Raw genomic sequence first — 17793 nt, 5'->3', positions numbered from 1 at the left:
CAAACAATTTTTAGAAAAATTAATTTCTGAAGTGCAATGCAGTATCATTGCCAGTTAGTGGTTAGTGCTAGGATCTAGTCCTGCAAAGCATTGACCACTCCAACATTTGCACAATAATAAACCTCAGTGGGACACTTTCAAGTACCTGCTTATAATTAGTGGGTGAACACTGATGAGCCTTTCCACAGCTGCTGCAGAATTTACCACCTCCTGATCTTTACTCTACTCTTCTGACAAGCCTGTTGTCTCATAACACTGTCAAAGAGCTGAAAAAAGGCTTTTATTGAGACTCCAATCTTTGTGCTCAGTATGAATCTACTTTCTCTACCCAGCTACATTAAAAAGTAAAACAAAACTGAAGGCACCTTCCCAAGCGTTGACAAACCCCCAGGACATATCCTTGTCCATTTCCCTTTACTACAACAGGATGATTCAGATGCCTGTTAGTAAGTGCAAGTTTGTAAAGAAGTCACACACAGTTGTCTCAGTACACAAACTTATATTTGCATTATGCCATTTTCCACTGTGATCATGCCACTGGCACACACAAAGTAAGCCTACGGCAGCACCCATCTGCACGTGCTAAGCTCTGAGCAACACTTGGCTGTAGAGCAAAATGTGCTACAAGTGGTGCTGTGCCTACCATAAAGTAAAAGTTTTGTCTTTGCTTTTACTTTATAAGCCAAAAGTGGCAAAAATCCACCTTACATAAGTATTTTCAAAGTTGTCCTATACTTGTGTATGTTTTCCCTTCTGGTTTTGTTGCTTCTGGTTTAGCGTTTTTGCTTTAGAGCAAGAAAAATATTCCTGTAATGGCCAGGTTCTTATTTGCTCGTAATAATTATCTTCAGATCTGCTATATGCAGCTGCTTCTCCCCCCAAAATTGTGCATAACAGAACTGTACTGTTACCCACTGGATGAGACACTGGAAGGGGAAACCTGAATTCAACAACTGGTTTTACCATGGACCTGCTGGATCCCCTTGGGCAAGGCTGTACCTTTGTATGTCCTGACTAATCAGGTTACAAACTTTCCCAGCGCAGGGACTGCCCCATAACTAGATGGTTGCACAATGCATGCAACAACAGGATCCCCCTAAGGTCTGCTGTAAGACTGTAATAACGGAATCGGAATTTGGTTCAGAATAAGAGATTAAACATTATAACTCTGAATTTCTGTTAGAAAACAATTTCTTCCCCATTCTAGCTGTGTCAGTTTTCTTTCAATCCTTGACAATCTGACGACGAGAAAAAATACAAATAAAGCAATTGCACAGGTCGCCAGCACATGAGAGAAGAGGCAGCAGAGCACTACATCAGCCACGGTTTGCTGAGGGATTGTGCCAGGAAGTCAGACAGATTTCCTCGAGGTTTCCTAAGGAGTGCCCAAGGAGCGCATACAATACCGCTGATGTAAGTTATACCTACTCTACTATGAAAACAGTTTTAATACAAAATAAATTAGCTGTGGTCAGCCACAGACAGGTGTAACATTGCCTCACTACATTAACCACTGAATTGTCTCCTGATTTCAGAATCATAAGCGGTGACATTGCTGCTGAAGATTATTTCACTGAGGAAGGTATCACACTTCCATATTAGTGATGTCAAAACCCAACATATTCTGCAACTGGGTAGAACGTTTATTTACCACAAATTTGCTCTCCCTGCCTACCTATGAAAAGAGACCAAATGAGAAGTACAGCAAAACCTGTTGGCTTGCGTGGTGTTCACAGGTTGCCCCCCTTTGCTCAGAGAGTGAAGAGCACAGGCTCAGCCTTTCTTCCGTAGCTAGCTCCAGTTAACACAGAAAGTGAAGATTCCCACTGTAGCCAATGCCTAAGGCTATCAATATTCTAATGTCCTCATGTTTACACAGTATCTTTCAGGAGAAAAAGGAGACACTACACAACTTGCCAAAAACCCCCAACACAAAGAAAAAACCCATCTGGATTAAAAAATTATTTGCAAATATTAAATTGTTAAGAAACATAGTTATTCAACATATTTGGATACAATGTTGGAAAGCATGTCACTGGATGGAGATCTAGGTAGCCAGAAATTAGAACCTGACCAGGATATTGGGACTGATAATTTTACTCAAACCTACCAATCCAAAGCTATGTATTATAGAATACCTCCTCATATTATTTTGCCTTTTGTTGAACCCAGAATGGTATACTTTTTGTCATTTATATTCATATTCTATATAAGTTATTAAATAAGACTTCAGCTTTTTGGAGATGTTTCTTAACTGTAAGTATGCACAGATTTAGATTGCTAAGCAGTATTCAATAGGATGGGTTTGACTCCCTCAACAGCATTTTCATAAATGCAAAGTAAGTTTTTACCTCTGATTTTCTAATACAAGAGGCAATAGGACAATCTTTTTGCTACTGTTTTTACTGCTGGTAAGAGAACAAACTTTTCTATACTATGAAGCACTCACTAAGAATTCTTGATCTGTTTGTAATGAAAAGACACTCTCTGCAGGAAGTGCTGGAAAAGTCTCTAGAGCTAAAAAAGAAATGCAGAAATGCTGAACAAAGTGTCCTACATGAACCTAAACCTGTATGCGTAATGACACAAGCAATGCTCATGAGCTAGCAATGAGTAGTTCCCAACTTTTAAAAAAATACTATTTTTAAATAAACAAAGCAACTATTTGTTAAAAATACTATAAAGTACCATGACTTTGTTTTAAAGAACATTTTTTACACTTTTTATTTTTCTCTTGGTTTTTTGTTTGGTTGTTTGGCTTTTTTTAGTCTTTGGGGTTTATGTTTTGACATTTGTGCTTATCTGAAATCATCAGAGTTGAAAATTTCCTTCAAAAAGAAAATGACTTGGAAGTTAAGATTCTCATGTAACAAACTTCAACTGGGGCTCAGGGTTTTAAGGAAAACAAATAACATGAGATGTGGTGAAACCTTCTAAGATAGCAATTGTATTCCCAGACCATTCAATAAAATAAAAAAAAAAAAAAAATTTGTCACAAGAGTATGTGACCACTGTCTCAAAGTACAAAAGTAAAAATATTTATTTGGGTCCTATATGCCGCATAAGCATTTATTTATCTACACTTACAGTGCTGTGTAATAGAAAAAACAAGTCATGCACTATGTAACTGATTCTTATCTCAGCAAGTGTTTCTGCTTCTTTTAAGGCAGTAGTTTTCCTTTCTTCCATGATAATATAATAGTAATTTAGTTTTCTTCCATGGCGCTATATAAAAAGAGTTCCTAAACAACAGTGGGTTATTTTAATGAGATCTTGTCTACTTTACTCGAGTTAGTATTTTCTGTGTCTTCGCTGGGACTGTTCCTGTGGGTCACACAGGATATGGCCTTCAGTGTGGGTGGTAAGTTAAGTCTTTTTCCTTCATGTCACTCAATCTTATTTAAGTACTAAAATCCTACTCACCCATTTTGCTAAGCTTACTAGCAGCACGTACCTGTCTTCTTACTCAAAATAAAAAAAACATTTAAAATATATATTCAGAAAAAATGACCTTACGCACAGAGGTTCTGGAAGTGCAAGTACCTTGATTGGAAACCTGATGTGGCAATTAAAAGTAAAGTAGTAATGAACTGTGGAAAAACTGGGGAAAAAAATTAAACACTTAAATCCGAATTACTAAGAAAATGTAAAGGATTCTTAAGCTACAAAAAAACAGAAGACGGTCCTCTGAAATGCAGAAACAGCATGTCAAAGCCTAAGTGAAATGTTTAGCCATACAGGTGCAAAAGAGAACACGGCTTCTGTCATACTGTTAATGTTTTTATCTATTTACCATTACCATGAGTCAGATTTTATGAAAAACAATTTCTACAAAGTTGCAATGCAATTAGTTTCACTCCTCCCCTTTTATGATTTATAATTTAGATTTTCCAACTTATTCTATTTCAGAAAATAGCAACCTTTGATTTCCAAAGATGTTGAGTATTTCAGTAACACAATAGAAACATCTGTTCTTGAATGAAGCAGATAAATAAAGCTAATACCTCTGCGCTAAAAGGACAGTCTTAAATACCCTATTATATAATTACAGGGTAAATTAGCTGGTCAATTAAATGGTAGAAGTGCAACAATCATGGTTCTGTCATTCAGAAGAGATCTAGTTTGAGCAGAGACAACACCTAAACTAGTCAGACATTTCAGACAATTTCAATATAGAAGCAGGGACCGTCTATCCAAGCTAATAAATACCTTGCACATGCACGTTCATCACCACCCAAGATAACAGTCCACAGGCAATTCTGACAAAACTTAACATTAAGCCTCCAAAGGTACATGTCTATTGGAACTATGACTACGTGCTGAAAGATATATTGATTTCCAGAGAAGACATTTCTCTGTACTCTGGTAGTGTTCATATGACACTTAGGTTTTCTGTAGTTGATGCTTACATTAAACCAGTTCCTGCTGCCCCAGGACAGGGTAGGTACAAAGTGTTTTTATGCTGAGAAAGTGCCCTTGATCCTCTTTTCAGTCTTCGCCAGTATGTTTAATGTGAACTGATGATATTCATCTATACCTAGCCTGCCCCCTATGCCTAGAAGGCTTTTTGTATCTAAGAACAATTCACTGGAGCCTCCTGGAAACATTCCACATCCAACATTAATACAGATACAAGCTACTGTTGATACCATTGTGGCATTTCTTTGAGTGCAGAGGACTATCTATGGCTGAGCAACCATGAAGGATGAAGTGAGTGGGCCAGTTCCTGCAGCTCTTTTGACCTGTTATGAAAGCTGTCAGAAAAAACAGAGCAGTTAATTGGCAATCAGGCCCAATCATTTTCTCCATCCCGGCAGGCAACTGGCAATTTCTTTTCCAGCTCTTCATTTCAAATTCTATTTGCCTTGTTTCCACACGCAGCTGTTTCTGCAATGACAATGGACATTGCAAATGCTAACTCAAAAGCTTATTTTCTTTTGTTGCTGTTCTTTTTGCCTGGCATTAGGAACACACCTCCTCTGTCCCTGGTGCAAATACCACTCCATTGCTGCACCATCCTTAAATCTGTTGTTTCTAATGTCAGCCAGGCTAGCATAATTTGCAAATACAGGTTGTGCTTTTATGCCAATAACCAGCTGGTTATTAGTATGGACTATCTATAATTACGACACATGAAAATTCTGTTTCTCTTATTGGGCTTTGAATCAAACTGCTATCCGTTTTTAATGCAAAAAAACCCCTCACAAAACCCACAGTATAACCTGTAGCATTCCTGCATTAGTTTATCTGGGATTCTTTAAGCCAATGTGGTGGAAACAGGGTAGCTTTCATGCTCCATTAGTCTCTTTTAAGCTCTTGCCAGATTAAACTAGGAGTTCTATCCTGTCTCAGTGAGAAAAGAGTGCATTATAAGGTAAAAGACATACAAAAGGAACTTTTAAAACAAAGATATGCATCAGATGTTCCCTTTAGTCAGTAAGGAGAGGAGAAAATGCTGCTGTATTTTAACTGAGGAAATGCTAATTAAACATTAGTGGAAAGACTTGCATATAATAAAAATCTGAGCAACGGAACTAACTGCCATTGATATACAGAATGTTAGCTTTATATGAATGTACACACACAGAGGTTTCTGATGACTTTTCAAGAAGATAAAACTATCCAAGTTTTTGTTTGCTCTGTTTGGTTTTGGGGATTTTTGGTTGTTTTTTTTCTTCCCCAGCTTATACTGAAAGATCTTTTTACTTATGCCAAGATTATTCTTGATGCCCAAATATAAAGATGATTAGGGGCCAACTAAATCAATCCTTTAACAATGTGAAAGGACAAATTATTTTTAGTGTTTCACTGGTGGTCTATAATGAAACAGCAGTGGAGATTATAATTTTTTTTTTAAACTTAGTGGAGATTAACTTTTTATCTTACTGTGATAAGTCTTTTAATCTTTATGACAAAATGAATAATCAATAGGGTTCAGTGACTTTATAATTTTTTTATTATAGTCTACACTGGTATAGGATACAGAAAAATAGCTTATCTTTTCCATATCAGTGAAAAAACTGCAGGAGACATTAGTAGGAGAGAAATACACTTCATGTTACACAAAGTGAAAGAAGCCTTGATTGCAGAATATAGTCATAGAATACCAGGTTGGAAGGGACCTCAAGGATCATCTAGTCCAGCCTTTCTTGGTGAAAGCATGGTCTAGACAAGATGGCCCAGCACCCTGTCCCACCGAGTCTTTTTTGTGTCCAATGTTGGGGAATCCACCACATCCCTGGGGAGATTATTCCAATGGCTGATGGTTATTGTGAAAAATTTTCCTCTTGTGTCTAATCGCAATCACCCCAGGAGTAACTTGTACCCATTACCCCTTGTCTTTTCCATGTGACTCCTTGTAAAAAGGGAGTCTCCATCTTCTTTGTAGCCACCCTTTAAATACTGGAACATGGTGATAAGGTCTCCCCTAAGCCTTCTTTTCTCAAGGCTCAACAAACCAGTTCTCTCAGCCTTTCCTCATGTGGCAGGCTTCCCAGTCCTTCGACCATCTTTGTGGCCCTTCTCTGGACCCTCTTAAGCCTGTCCACATCTTTTTTGTATAGCAGGGACCAAAACTGAACACAGTATTCCAGGTGTGGCCAGTCCTCTAACCATAGAAAGAAAGAATCTAATACCTCTGTAGAATGATGAACACTGGGTCTTATAAAAAAAGAAGATACAAAAAAAAGATCCACTCCTAATGCAGCAAAGAGGATACTTGTAAACCTTTAAAACAGGAGAGCTCCAAAACATCAAAGCTAAATAAATACATACACCTGTATATATAAAAAAAAAATTAAAGAGATACTGCAACTGCTGAAGGACATTGCTAATTTTTGAAAGAAGAGGCAGGGTATAATTACGGTATCAGGTACAGTCATTAACAGAGTAGTATGAGGTGGAAAGTTCTTTTAGTATCATACCATCAGTCTGAAGCTTCACTACCTGAAAGAGTCAGAAATTATGTCATAAACATGGCTGGATACATTTATGACCATCGAAAGTATTTAATTACTGTAAGTTAGAGGATAACAATGAAGAAATGTTACACTTCAACATATAAACTAATAATCCATGGAATTGTCCTCAGTCTTCTACGTACAGCATTACACAGTGAACAAAGTACAATCTAAGAGGGAAAAATTGGTATTTTTTTAACTTCTTCCAAAACCATATGCACTGATCTTTGTTAGAGGACGACTATCAAACCAGCCAGAGTGGTAAGTTCTGTGCCCATGAAATATATATCTTCTGTAAGGAGGACTAGAAGATTTACACTGAAGTTAATTATTCACTCTACAGGAATTTATTCAACAGAGTACAGTAACTCTGGTGAATAATAAAATCAACATTTTCTACTATGCCTTCAAGATAAACATGGGTGACTCAAGAATAAACAGTAAAACATAAGCTGAGATACCTAACTGTTAGACTGGTCATGGGCCTGATCTGATTTCACTTACTATGGCATAAGTACAGAATAATTTCACGAGGCTTAAGTCAGGATGAAGAGCAATCCTATTATAAAGCAGATACGAGTTTACTTCAGAAAGATACCTTTTCATCCAAACAAAATGCCTTCAGCTTCCTTTGGCTGCCAAGTATAGAGAATAGCCATGCAAATTCATCAACAGTATCAGTTTCACATAGTTTCCTCCACATGCATCATTCAGGAGGATCTCAGACTGCCTGTGCTTTGTATTGTTGCATTCAGCACTCCGAATAAAAAACATCAATGGAAACCTTACCTATGCCAGAAGGACCACTTCTGAGAAAGTAATTCTGAAAAAAATGCTCTTGCATGCAGAGTTCATAGAAGTACCTTTTCTGAAACATTTGCCAAACCTAACCTGTTTACAGTTTAGCTACACCAACACTTTGGGCTGAATTTGCCCAAACTGGTTATCTCAGACCATGTATGACCTGTTCTGGTTTGGTTAATTAGTTATTTTTCTAAAAGTTCTACAAGTTTCACCTGCCTCCAGCACAGGGCTGGGAGCATTTTATCCCCTGTTCTGGAACAGGGACGTGAAATCCATCTACCCCATATCCACAGGCAAAGCGATGCCTGCTCATACAACATTAACCCAGATATGGCCTGATTTATAAAACTCATAAATTTCTGCTTGAATCTGCTGTGTCAAGGCTTGAAGCTGTACTCTACCATTTCATTTCCACTAAGCTACTACTACTATGCTGTAGTCTAGAATACCAGGTGGTATGCGAGAATTCGCCTCTGCAATCGCTCCTTGCAGCTGCCAAGACAAGGCACAGCACTTTACCCTCCAGTTCCAAAGACCAAGGGCAAAGCAGGGAAGTGAACTCCAGTCTTCCAAGTCCCACAACAGATTACAGGTCACTGCTCCACTTCTCATCTCATTTGCTTTAATACAATAAGCTATAGTATTAACAAGCATGTCATGTAAAGCAAATCTGAAATAGTGACGTTCTCTGTGAAACCGGAATGCTGAGGCGATACAAGTCAATACTACTAGCCCTGCAGAGCTGTGTGCATGAGTTACTGCTTTCTAACTCTGTTTTCTGATGTTTATAAATACAGTAATTCATAACACACTAGTTGTGGTTAGATCACTTTTGCAAGTAACAGAGAACAGCAAGGAAGTTAAATATGTGTATTTCTGCAATACAGTGTGTTCTGGGCTCCCTACCCGTTAGCAAACCATTTCCAGATGAAAAATATATGCACAAAGCTGCTTCCATGCAACAAGTAGCTTTTATTTAGGACTTGAGAATACCAGGCAAATCAGTATTGGAAATACAGAAACAAGATTTTTCTCATAGATCTCTTGATAAGAGACAACACTTCTGGTTTTCAGAATACAAAATCAGATTGACTGCAAGAACAATGTACCCCTTAATCTGAAGCAAAATCATCCCAGTTTTGAGATGGGCTTTACATTCTACTTGATGAAAACTTCAAGATTAAGTATTCTGAACTATTTGCATATTTTATGTAATTTAAATATAACATATTAGCTTTCCAGTAAATTAGGGAGTACAGAAGCAAAGTATACAATATAAAATACTAAACACTTGTGCCATAATAAGCAACAAATTAAGGGACACAAAAATAAAGTTTCTCCACAGAATCTCTAACGTGGTTAAATTCAAAGAACTCTGACCCAAAGTAAAGGTTGGATACAGTGAATCTGCTAAAGTAGCACTTGCTAGTGGTCTTACTATGCACAACCTTTGCCTTGCTCAAAGTTCAGTAGCAGCACACACAGGGTATCCAAGCTCTGTCAAGAGAAGCGCAGACATGTAAGGAAAATGAAAGCACAGTAGAAATTTGAATACACTCAAACCATAGATCTTAATTCTCTTTTATGCTATCTCAACATCTTTCATGATCAATTTGAAATATTTTAAGTATTTGTTTCATTCCCCAACAACATAAATATTTAATCAGAAAAAAGAACACGAAATACATAAGGACTTAATGTTTAACATAAACATACCAACTATCCACTATTAAGAGACTGTTCCCACTAAAAAGTGTTTTCAGAACTCTCTGTGAATAAAAGAAGCTTATGTTCTCATGGAAATGAAATAGAATAAACAAGAATAAGAGTTGTTACAATCTACAGTAGAAAAGGATGGTCCTATTATGCCCTTCAAAGAAGTTCAAGCCTACTACTTGCAGGCAAACAGCTTGGAAACAGAGCTAAGGGTGCACAAGTTCAAATGCCTGGATGAATTCAGAAGCTAGGAATATGTGCTACCAACCTATTGCAATTCAGTTCTAAAACACCCTAATCAAGCCTTACAGTTGGTCTAAAAGGGATTAGTTACTTTTGCATTCAGGTACAGAACATCTTCCAGAGGCTCACAATGCACCTTATTGGATAGTATCACAGCAAAGGTACCAGAGTTAAGGCCAAGTTTTTCAGTTGTATTCCAGCAACTTCAACTGGAGTCAGCTGAATTTGTGGATTTTCAGCACCTCTAATAATGATGCCATAAATAAGCTAGGGAAAAACTTTAGAAACAAATAACTCAAGTACAATGCAACTGCAATGAGATTCCTTCCAAGACAGACAGAAACAGTTCTTGTTTAGTGCTGCCATAGAAATGCAAGCGTTAGTGTAAACAGAAAGGTTCCTCAAGGTCTCATTTCCACAGTTCATTACCATGACAGTGTGCTTCCCCTTCCCTTCCTCTCCTCCCACACCATGACCTTTATTTCCCATAAACCTGCTCAAGTGATAACCATCAGTGGCAGCTGTATTGGATGGTCGGGTCACGTGGATTCGGGGGAGACGGGTAACAACACAACAGCTAAGGGCTAATTTGAGCAATGCACCCACCTAACAACAGTGCTGGTCAATGTCTGACTCAGGCCAAATTTGAAAGAAACTAACATCTGTAGCCGGTATGTAAATATGACTATAAGCCAATTATCTTACTCCATAAATAGTGGACAGCCCAGAGCCCATTGAGTTCTCCCATATGGCAGCAGGCTGCATGCCATGATCTCCCCTCAAGTAGGGACACCTCTCAACGTTACTCCTTGAGGTTGAGAGAATCTTTATCGCATCAGATACTCGGTAACTGAATTGGGAATAAGAGCGCTGAAACTTTGGAATCTTAGCTAAGTGATACAAAGGATTGATTGCACATATATAATCCTTTAGACATAAACCATTGACCAAGTCTGGGACTAAGTCTGGATCCAGCTGCACCTAAACTCCCCCCTGAGAAGGTGTTTAGAATGCAAGGGGGTCCTTTCTGAACATCATGACTCAAAGGGAGGGTCTCCCTTACAGTTTTATCTGATCCAGTCCTCTATGCAGTAAACAATCAAGTGTACCTTGCCATCACATCTTGTTAAACCACTGTCGCATTTACTATCACACTTCGTTAAATCACTGTTTCGTATCAATAAACAAATTTCTACCTCTCTCTGAGTGAAGTGCATCACTCCATCCACGACAATTATATACATGGAAAGTCACAGACATACTTGCTAACATTTTGATTTTACAGCTAACATTTTGATTTTACAGTAAGAAACTCTTGCATCCAGCAGTAAAACCTGCATGCTGTTAATGGCACACAAGGACAGGTAAGAATAGGCAATAACAGTGACAGGAGAAGTGGGATCAGGGAATTCCCTTGGGAAACATGAGATCATGCAGAAGACCTTCCCTTTGTTGAGCAAACCCTAGAACAAGTGTCTTCTCTAGACTATTAGAAAATGTACATTTGTGGAAACCACTAGGATTGTAATACATGTGATCTTTGTGCATGTGGTACTAACCTTCCCAATGTAAATCATTTTAGTGTTGCTTTAGCTTCCACCACACAGTCCATAGTCTAGAATAATTTTTACCTTTTACTAATACAGTTAAAACTAGTGCTCACAAAGGAAATTCACAAATCCTGGTATAAAACCCATGAAACTTGCAGCCCATTTCTGAAAGCTGTGTGGCTTACCCCTGAGACACCCATTCTCCCCTCTTCAGATATATAACATAGTTACAATTAGGTTTGCTTCTATTCAGTTATATTCACATGCATTTACACTGAAAAATTTTATTCACATTAAGCATTAACATGTTTTCCTTAGCTCAAGAACACCACCAAGCCTGCCCACTATAACTCAAAATAATAATGGTAACAGAAATGAAGCAACCCCATCATCTCATCTTTTTATCCAAGAATCTTAAGTTGAGTTTCTGAATATAAATTAAACATTTAAAGGCACTGTTCTGAAAGCAACAACCTTGCTTTTCCATTTTACACATGGCAATGTCTGTATTCAAGTAATCCATGGTTGCAAACCTACAATCAAATTAATTAGCAAGGTATTAACAGTTACGATGGGGCTCAGGACAGATTAAGGTGACTTGGTAGAAGAAACTTCTTTACAAGTGTAAACACCATAATGTTTACACTCATCCCAGAAGCATTTGCCTGAGCCTTGAACAGAAGCCAGATTTGTCTGTCTTTCAACAAGTTCAATCAACTTAATACAGTTTCATTTTATAGGACCTTTTCTTATCTCTTCTCACCGGCAGTTATCATTTGCCCTCTGGATAGATCATCTGATACTCTCCCCAAATCAGTTATTTTTACTGAAACTTACATCCCATGCTTCCTAGTCATTGTGCTTTGCCATTAGCATTGGATGCGGTGCCTTGGATGCTACCACCAAAAGCAAGGAAAAAAGAGGGGATGAACTAACAGAACAGCCACCATAGCACAGGGTGCCAAACCCAGAAATTGTGGCAAGATGAATGCCTACTAAGGTGAAAGCATCATAGCAGTTTTACCATGCAAATGCATGTTAGATGGAAAGAGTCTATCATTAACAGATAGGAAATCTGATGAGAAACTAGGAACCAGCTTGTAATAAAACCCATTTGATTACCAGTCACTGATCTGAAGAATATAGGTTTTGGGGTTTTTTAAGTCCAAACTTGGTTTCTCTGTGACATTTCATTAAAGTAAACCACACTAAAATATAAATGGAAAAGCAAGTTCACTCAGGCACTCCATCCTCAAGTCATTCTTTTGTGCCTAGGCTGACATTACATATCAAGTTAACAACAGCAAAAGGAAATGAGTTAAGACACGCCAGCAAATGATACTTAATCTCTTTCTTTCTCTGTCTAGGTTTATGCACATAAAGCTTTTGTTAGCATGCAACTACAATGACAAATAAAAATTGCATATTTTTATAGGAAATTCCTATATAAATATTCTCCTATATATCTTAATTAGGAAACAAATCCTGAAATTCTTATTGAAACATTTGCATCAATACGAATTTTGTCTGTGCATGTAGCAAAACTCATGCTCAGAGCTCACAATGTGTTGACAAAACCCTCATTTGACAGAAGGGCTTTCTGGGTGTCCCAGTACTCTACAAATAAGGTTCACAACTTGGGGGGTAATGCTTTAATTATTCTTGTACTTCTTTATTAAACTACAGCACTGCTAGTTAATTACTAAACGGAAATGCTAACCAGAAGCAATAGTCATAAACCCAACTTTTCAAAAACAATCACAAGTCAGACCCTAACCAAGTAAAAAAAAAATGAAATGGCAAAGGGTTTTAAAATTACTTATATGGAATGACATCCATCTTCTGTTTTAGGATACTTCACATTATTCTCAGATTAACTTTTCAAGCTTTTCTCTGTAAGTGGAAGGACTAGAAATTTGTTTTAAAATTAAACAGATCCTCACATAACTTCTCAACTTCAAAAACTGTGACTTCTGAGAATATCTTCAGTTTTCATGGAAAGCTCAGTCAAATTGTGAGAACTGATGATGTGAAAGTCACTGACTCACCATCTTCTGGTCTGCCTCTAAATTACCATTTAAATAGTATGTTTCTAAAAGTGATAGTGCTATTAAAGTCAAGTAGTTGCAATGTTATCTCCACCTCAGCATTTATAGTAAGGAAACAAAAGTAATCAGAAACATTAAAATACAACAAATAGCACAGCTTTTCACTATCTACCAACTTCTAGCACAGCAACTGTTATTACCAATTTCACAGCCAAAATTCCGCTGCTGCTACTAGCAATTTACAATTTCACGTTATGAGCTTCACAGTTTTTCAGTTTGCTGGATTTTGCATTCCATCTACTACAATCAAAGTATACTCACCCTCAACTGTTCAATCTGCTACAGTATCACTGATTTTTTTTACAGTATCTTTTGCAAGGCTGTCAGTTTTTGTCCCAAGCCTCTATTTCTTCCAGATTCGGTGCCTCTTGAGAGGTAGGACATACTGTACTCGGTGTGCTTTGCTAAGGAATTTATCCTTCTATGACACTCATAACTTCAGAAAAGTATCTTTTTCTTAAGCTAACCGGAACATTATGAACCACTTTTCTCCAAGCATGAAAATAACATTTCGCTAGCACGTAACTTATAAAGCAAAACTATGAACAAAGCTATCAGTGAACAAACAGCCTAAGAGGCAGAAGGGGAGGCAGATCTTAAAACAGCGCAACTGCAACACTCCAGAAAACTACTGCCTTTATCCTTCCGTGTGCCTGCTCTCTGGTAGTCTGAAGCAGGAAACCTCAGCTTGCTACAAATACTAAAACTCCAGTGGAGTGCCACAGGCTAACTCTTACTAATGAACTTAGTTTTAAGGTCACCCCAGAAGTTAATCATGTGAAGATCATTAAGAGTAACAATAGAAACGCACATTCATTCTCCTGCCCTCAGCAATTCAATTTACATCCACTTATTCTTCATATTCTAGCTAATTGCAATTACTAAATAATACCAAATAGATGTGTGTTGCCAGAGATACTTTTCAGTTTTCATTAATTATCAGATGGCAGTATGGCCTTCTGTCACCTGCTAATTCCTCATTCAACTCTACATGGTTCAAAAGATTATCAGAAGATTAGACTGATCAGCTACTATACTACAAGCAAGCCAGGATTTTCTGTCATGGAAAATTCATAGGTTATTTTTGTTTTTCTTTTTTCATTGGTCAAGCTAGAGGAAAAAAAGAGGGTCTTCTACGATACACGGCAAAAGCAAATGGCAGCATTTTAAAACCATCCAGTCTCTGTAAGAGTCCACAGATGCATAAATGCTACCCGCTTGCCAGTTCATAGCCTTAAGGAGCTGTGTTTGCTGAAGTGCTGAGGATGAAAGGAGCACATTAATAACGACTGAGGAACTAAAACTAACTAGGGTATTGTTTGTAGCTTCTAAACTACAAAATTATTTGGAGCAGACATGAAGTTCATTTGCTGGTACTGTAGTTCTTAATAATTAGGCCAGAAGAAAACATCTCCAGTTGTTGTTGCCAACTGTCAATTTTAATAATATTTTGAGAGGAAAAAAGAAAAAAATTTCTGAGCAAATTTTTTGCAACTAAATTATTCAAAACCTCAGCCTTAGGATTCACGTGATAGGAAATACCTTTCATTTAAGAATATAAAGTTGTTTCTGATGCTTAGGTGAAAACTTTACTGTCTTACAAACATCAGAAATAAACATTTAAAAAAACTTTACAAAAATCTTGGGTTTAGACAAATGCTTTGATTTTTTTTTTTTTAAATAGTTTCAGCTGGCAACATGAGCAGACATCCCTAAGCATTTAAATCATACATTGCAACTATGCAAAAAAAAAAAGTCACGAGTTTAAAAAAAAAAAGTCTAAATATAAAATATAGCCAGGCACTTCTACTAAAACAATACATATCTAACATTTCATTCATGTGCTGCAAAACAATGCATAAAGATGTCCATGATTTTATTAACTGGAAATTTTGTTTCCTTTTTCAAGTGTTATAAAAACATTCATCTTACAAAATAGTGCTAGGCTAGTAACAACCCTTACAAACCTAAAAATGACAGTTCAAAAACATTAGTTTTTGCTTTAAAATTAATGACTGGAAGTTCCATAAACTGAGAAAGATATGCTTATACAGTTATCTACAGTCTAGTAAGTATAGGGCACAAGGCTTACTACACAGAACATCCTGTAAGCTGGTCATGCAGATTACCTTTGTAAGGAGTCTCTAGAGCAGATCTTACAAGATACACATTTTATTTCACATAATATTTTAACTAAATACACAAACATTTTGGATTTTTTGTTAGCTACAAGTCTGCACCAAGGGGCTCATCCTCCTCCCACTAACCTTCACAAAAACTGAATAACCCTAATAATAATTGTTTACTGTGATTTTACACAGTTACAATTCATGAAAAATAACTCATATTTCCAACTCTCCAAAACTAATGCTTGAGCATTAAACAGTAATCTATATTTAAATCCTATTTTAAAATTTCTAAACATGGCACAGAAATATTTATTGTGCTATTACTATCCATTAGCAAGCCAACACTATTCTTACCTTCCATACTTTCATTCAAATATGAGGGACAAGCTATCCCATTATTACTGGTCTATCTCCCTCTGATTGAGGAGTCCAGCTCAAAGCAATACAACTGAGTCACATTTTAATGAAGAACTTCTTAGGTAGCAGAGAGACTACAGTTGCACCCAATTACTCATCCAGCATATACTTATTTGATTGAGAAGGACTGATATGGATTAACCCTATTGAGTTTAATTTCCTTGATCTTAATTTACTTAGTAAAAAAGCAGAATGGTAGCTTAAAGAATAAATTATATGGCAGAAGAATTTGTTCCATAGATTAATCACCACACAAAAAAAATGTAAGGAGAGAAAGCATGCAGAAATTTTGGAATGCCACAGAAGTATGTGCTCAATTACTATAGATAATTTCTACTTTCCCCAAGGCAGTCTATCAAACAGAACTTTATTAAAAAGCCCAGCATGGCTGACCCAGTAGCTGTCTTTCACCACAACGGGAGAGCTGCCATTTTAGGGTGCAAGCCACCTTATGGAAACAAACTGTCGTGGTTTAACCCCAGCCAGCAACAAGGCACCACGCAGCCGCTCACTCACTTCCCCCCACCCAGTGGGATGGGGGAGAGAATTGGGGAAAAAAAGGAGAACACATGGGTTGAGATTGACAGTTTAATCGGACAAAAAGGAAGAAAATAATAATGATGATGATAATAATAGAATTGGAATATACAAGTGATGTACAATGCAATCGCTCACCACTCACTGACCAATGCCCAGTCGGTTCCCGAGCAGCAACCCACCCCCGCCCAGGCCAACTCCCCCAAGTTTATATACTGGGCATGACGTCACATGGTATGGAATACCCCTTTGGCCAGTTCGGGTCAGCTGCCCTGGCTGTGTCCCCTCCCAACTTCTTGTGCCCCTCCAGCCTTCTTGCTGGCTGGGCATCAGAAGCTGAAAAATCCTTGACTTGAGACTAAACACTACTTAGCAACAACTGAAAACATCAGTGTGTTATCAACATTCTTCTCATACTAAATCCAAAACATAATGCTATACCAGCTACTACAAGAAAAAAATTAACTCTGTCCCAGCCAAAACCAGGACACAAACATAACACAGAGTGTCAAAAAGAGGGATTTGCTCTGGCATGACAAACAAGTCCTGCGTGGCCATTATGTCCTTTTTGGTAGGACGTGACCAAACCACCTTGCCCGTGCTCAAGAAGCCAACTGCGAGGTTTGAGTTTCAGGCAGAACAGAGAGTCTTAAAGATTTTTGCAAATTTTGGGGGAGTATACACATTAGTTTTTGGTTTTTTTAATAGAGATTTAAAAAAAAGAAAAAATTGATTGCATTCCCTTTCAATACCATCTTTATGCAAAAGCTCTATCACCTTGATACACATAGCATTACCAAACTGCAAGAGGCAACTGAAATTTTGCCAGACTTAATTTTATTAGAATGACTTAAAGAAAAAAGAAAAAAGTTGGAGTAATTCCCATATACACAATGGAAACTTCCACTTTGCAATGGTGTACCCACATGTACATTTTAGTTAATGCTGATAAAGTTATATTTTACTTTATTCAAAACATTACAGAGTACCCAACATTGTAGCTTACAGAGGATATATATTTTCCATGTATGTTTAGCAATATTTATCTGGAGACACATAGTAATAGCAGAAAAAATGAAATCCCTTCGGAAAGATCAAAGATATATAAATAGCAATGATTAAGATGAACAAGATAGCAGCTTTTGGAAGAATTTGTCCAATAAGCCTTGAATGAGTGAAGGAGTTACCTGTGGATACAACTCTAAGCACATGATAACTCTCTTTTAAATCAATAGAATTATCAATAAAATGTAAATTTATTTCTGTGCTATAACATTTTGCTAATTTGGGATGTGAAAAATATTCGGCCCCATACAAATAAGTGGCTGAT

At 37.3% G+C, this 17793-nt stretch overlaps 1 protein-coding gene across 7 annotated transcripts in view; it reads right to left on the bottom strand.

Annotated features, from left to right (window-relative positions):
- Positions 1–17793, bottom strand: part of PLS1 (plastin 1) — a 50509-nt gene that overhangs the window by 26498 nt on the left and 6218 nt on the right. For 2 of the 7 annotated variants that reach the window (XM_069792239.1, XM_069792245.1), the window contains exons 1-2: positions 13642–14073; positions 146–255 (exon numbers count right to left, since the gene is read on the bottom strand). The exons of 3 other annotated variants lie outside the window; for them this stretch is intronic. The gene's annotated coding sequence lies outside the window, so the exon portion shown is untranslated. Of the gene's footprint in view, positions 1–145; positions 256–13641; positions 14074–15863; positions 15885–17793 lie in introns of those variants that run through there. 2 more of the 7 variants (XM_069792240.1, XM_069792244.1) reach the window with 2 other exon arrangements.

This window comes from Haliaeetus albicilla, chromosome 9 (genome assembly GCF_947461875.1).
Source record: "Haliaeetus albicilla chromosome 9, bHalAlb1.1, whole genome shotgun sequence".
NCBI classification, from domain to species: Eukaryota; Metazoa; Chordata; class Aves; order Accipitriformes; family Accipitridae; genus Haliaeetus; species Haliaeetus albicilla.
This window is presented reverse-complemented; position numbering and strand designations above follow the sequence as displayed.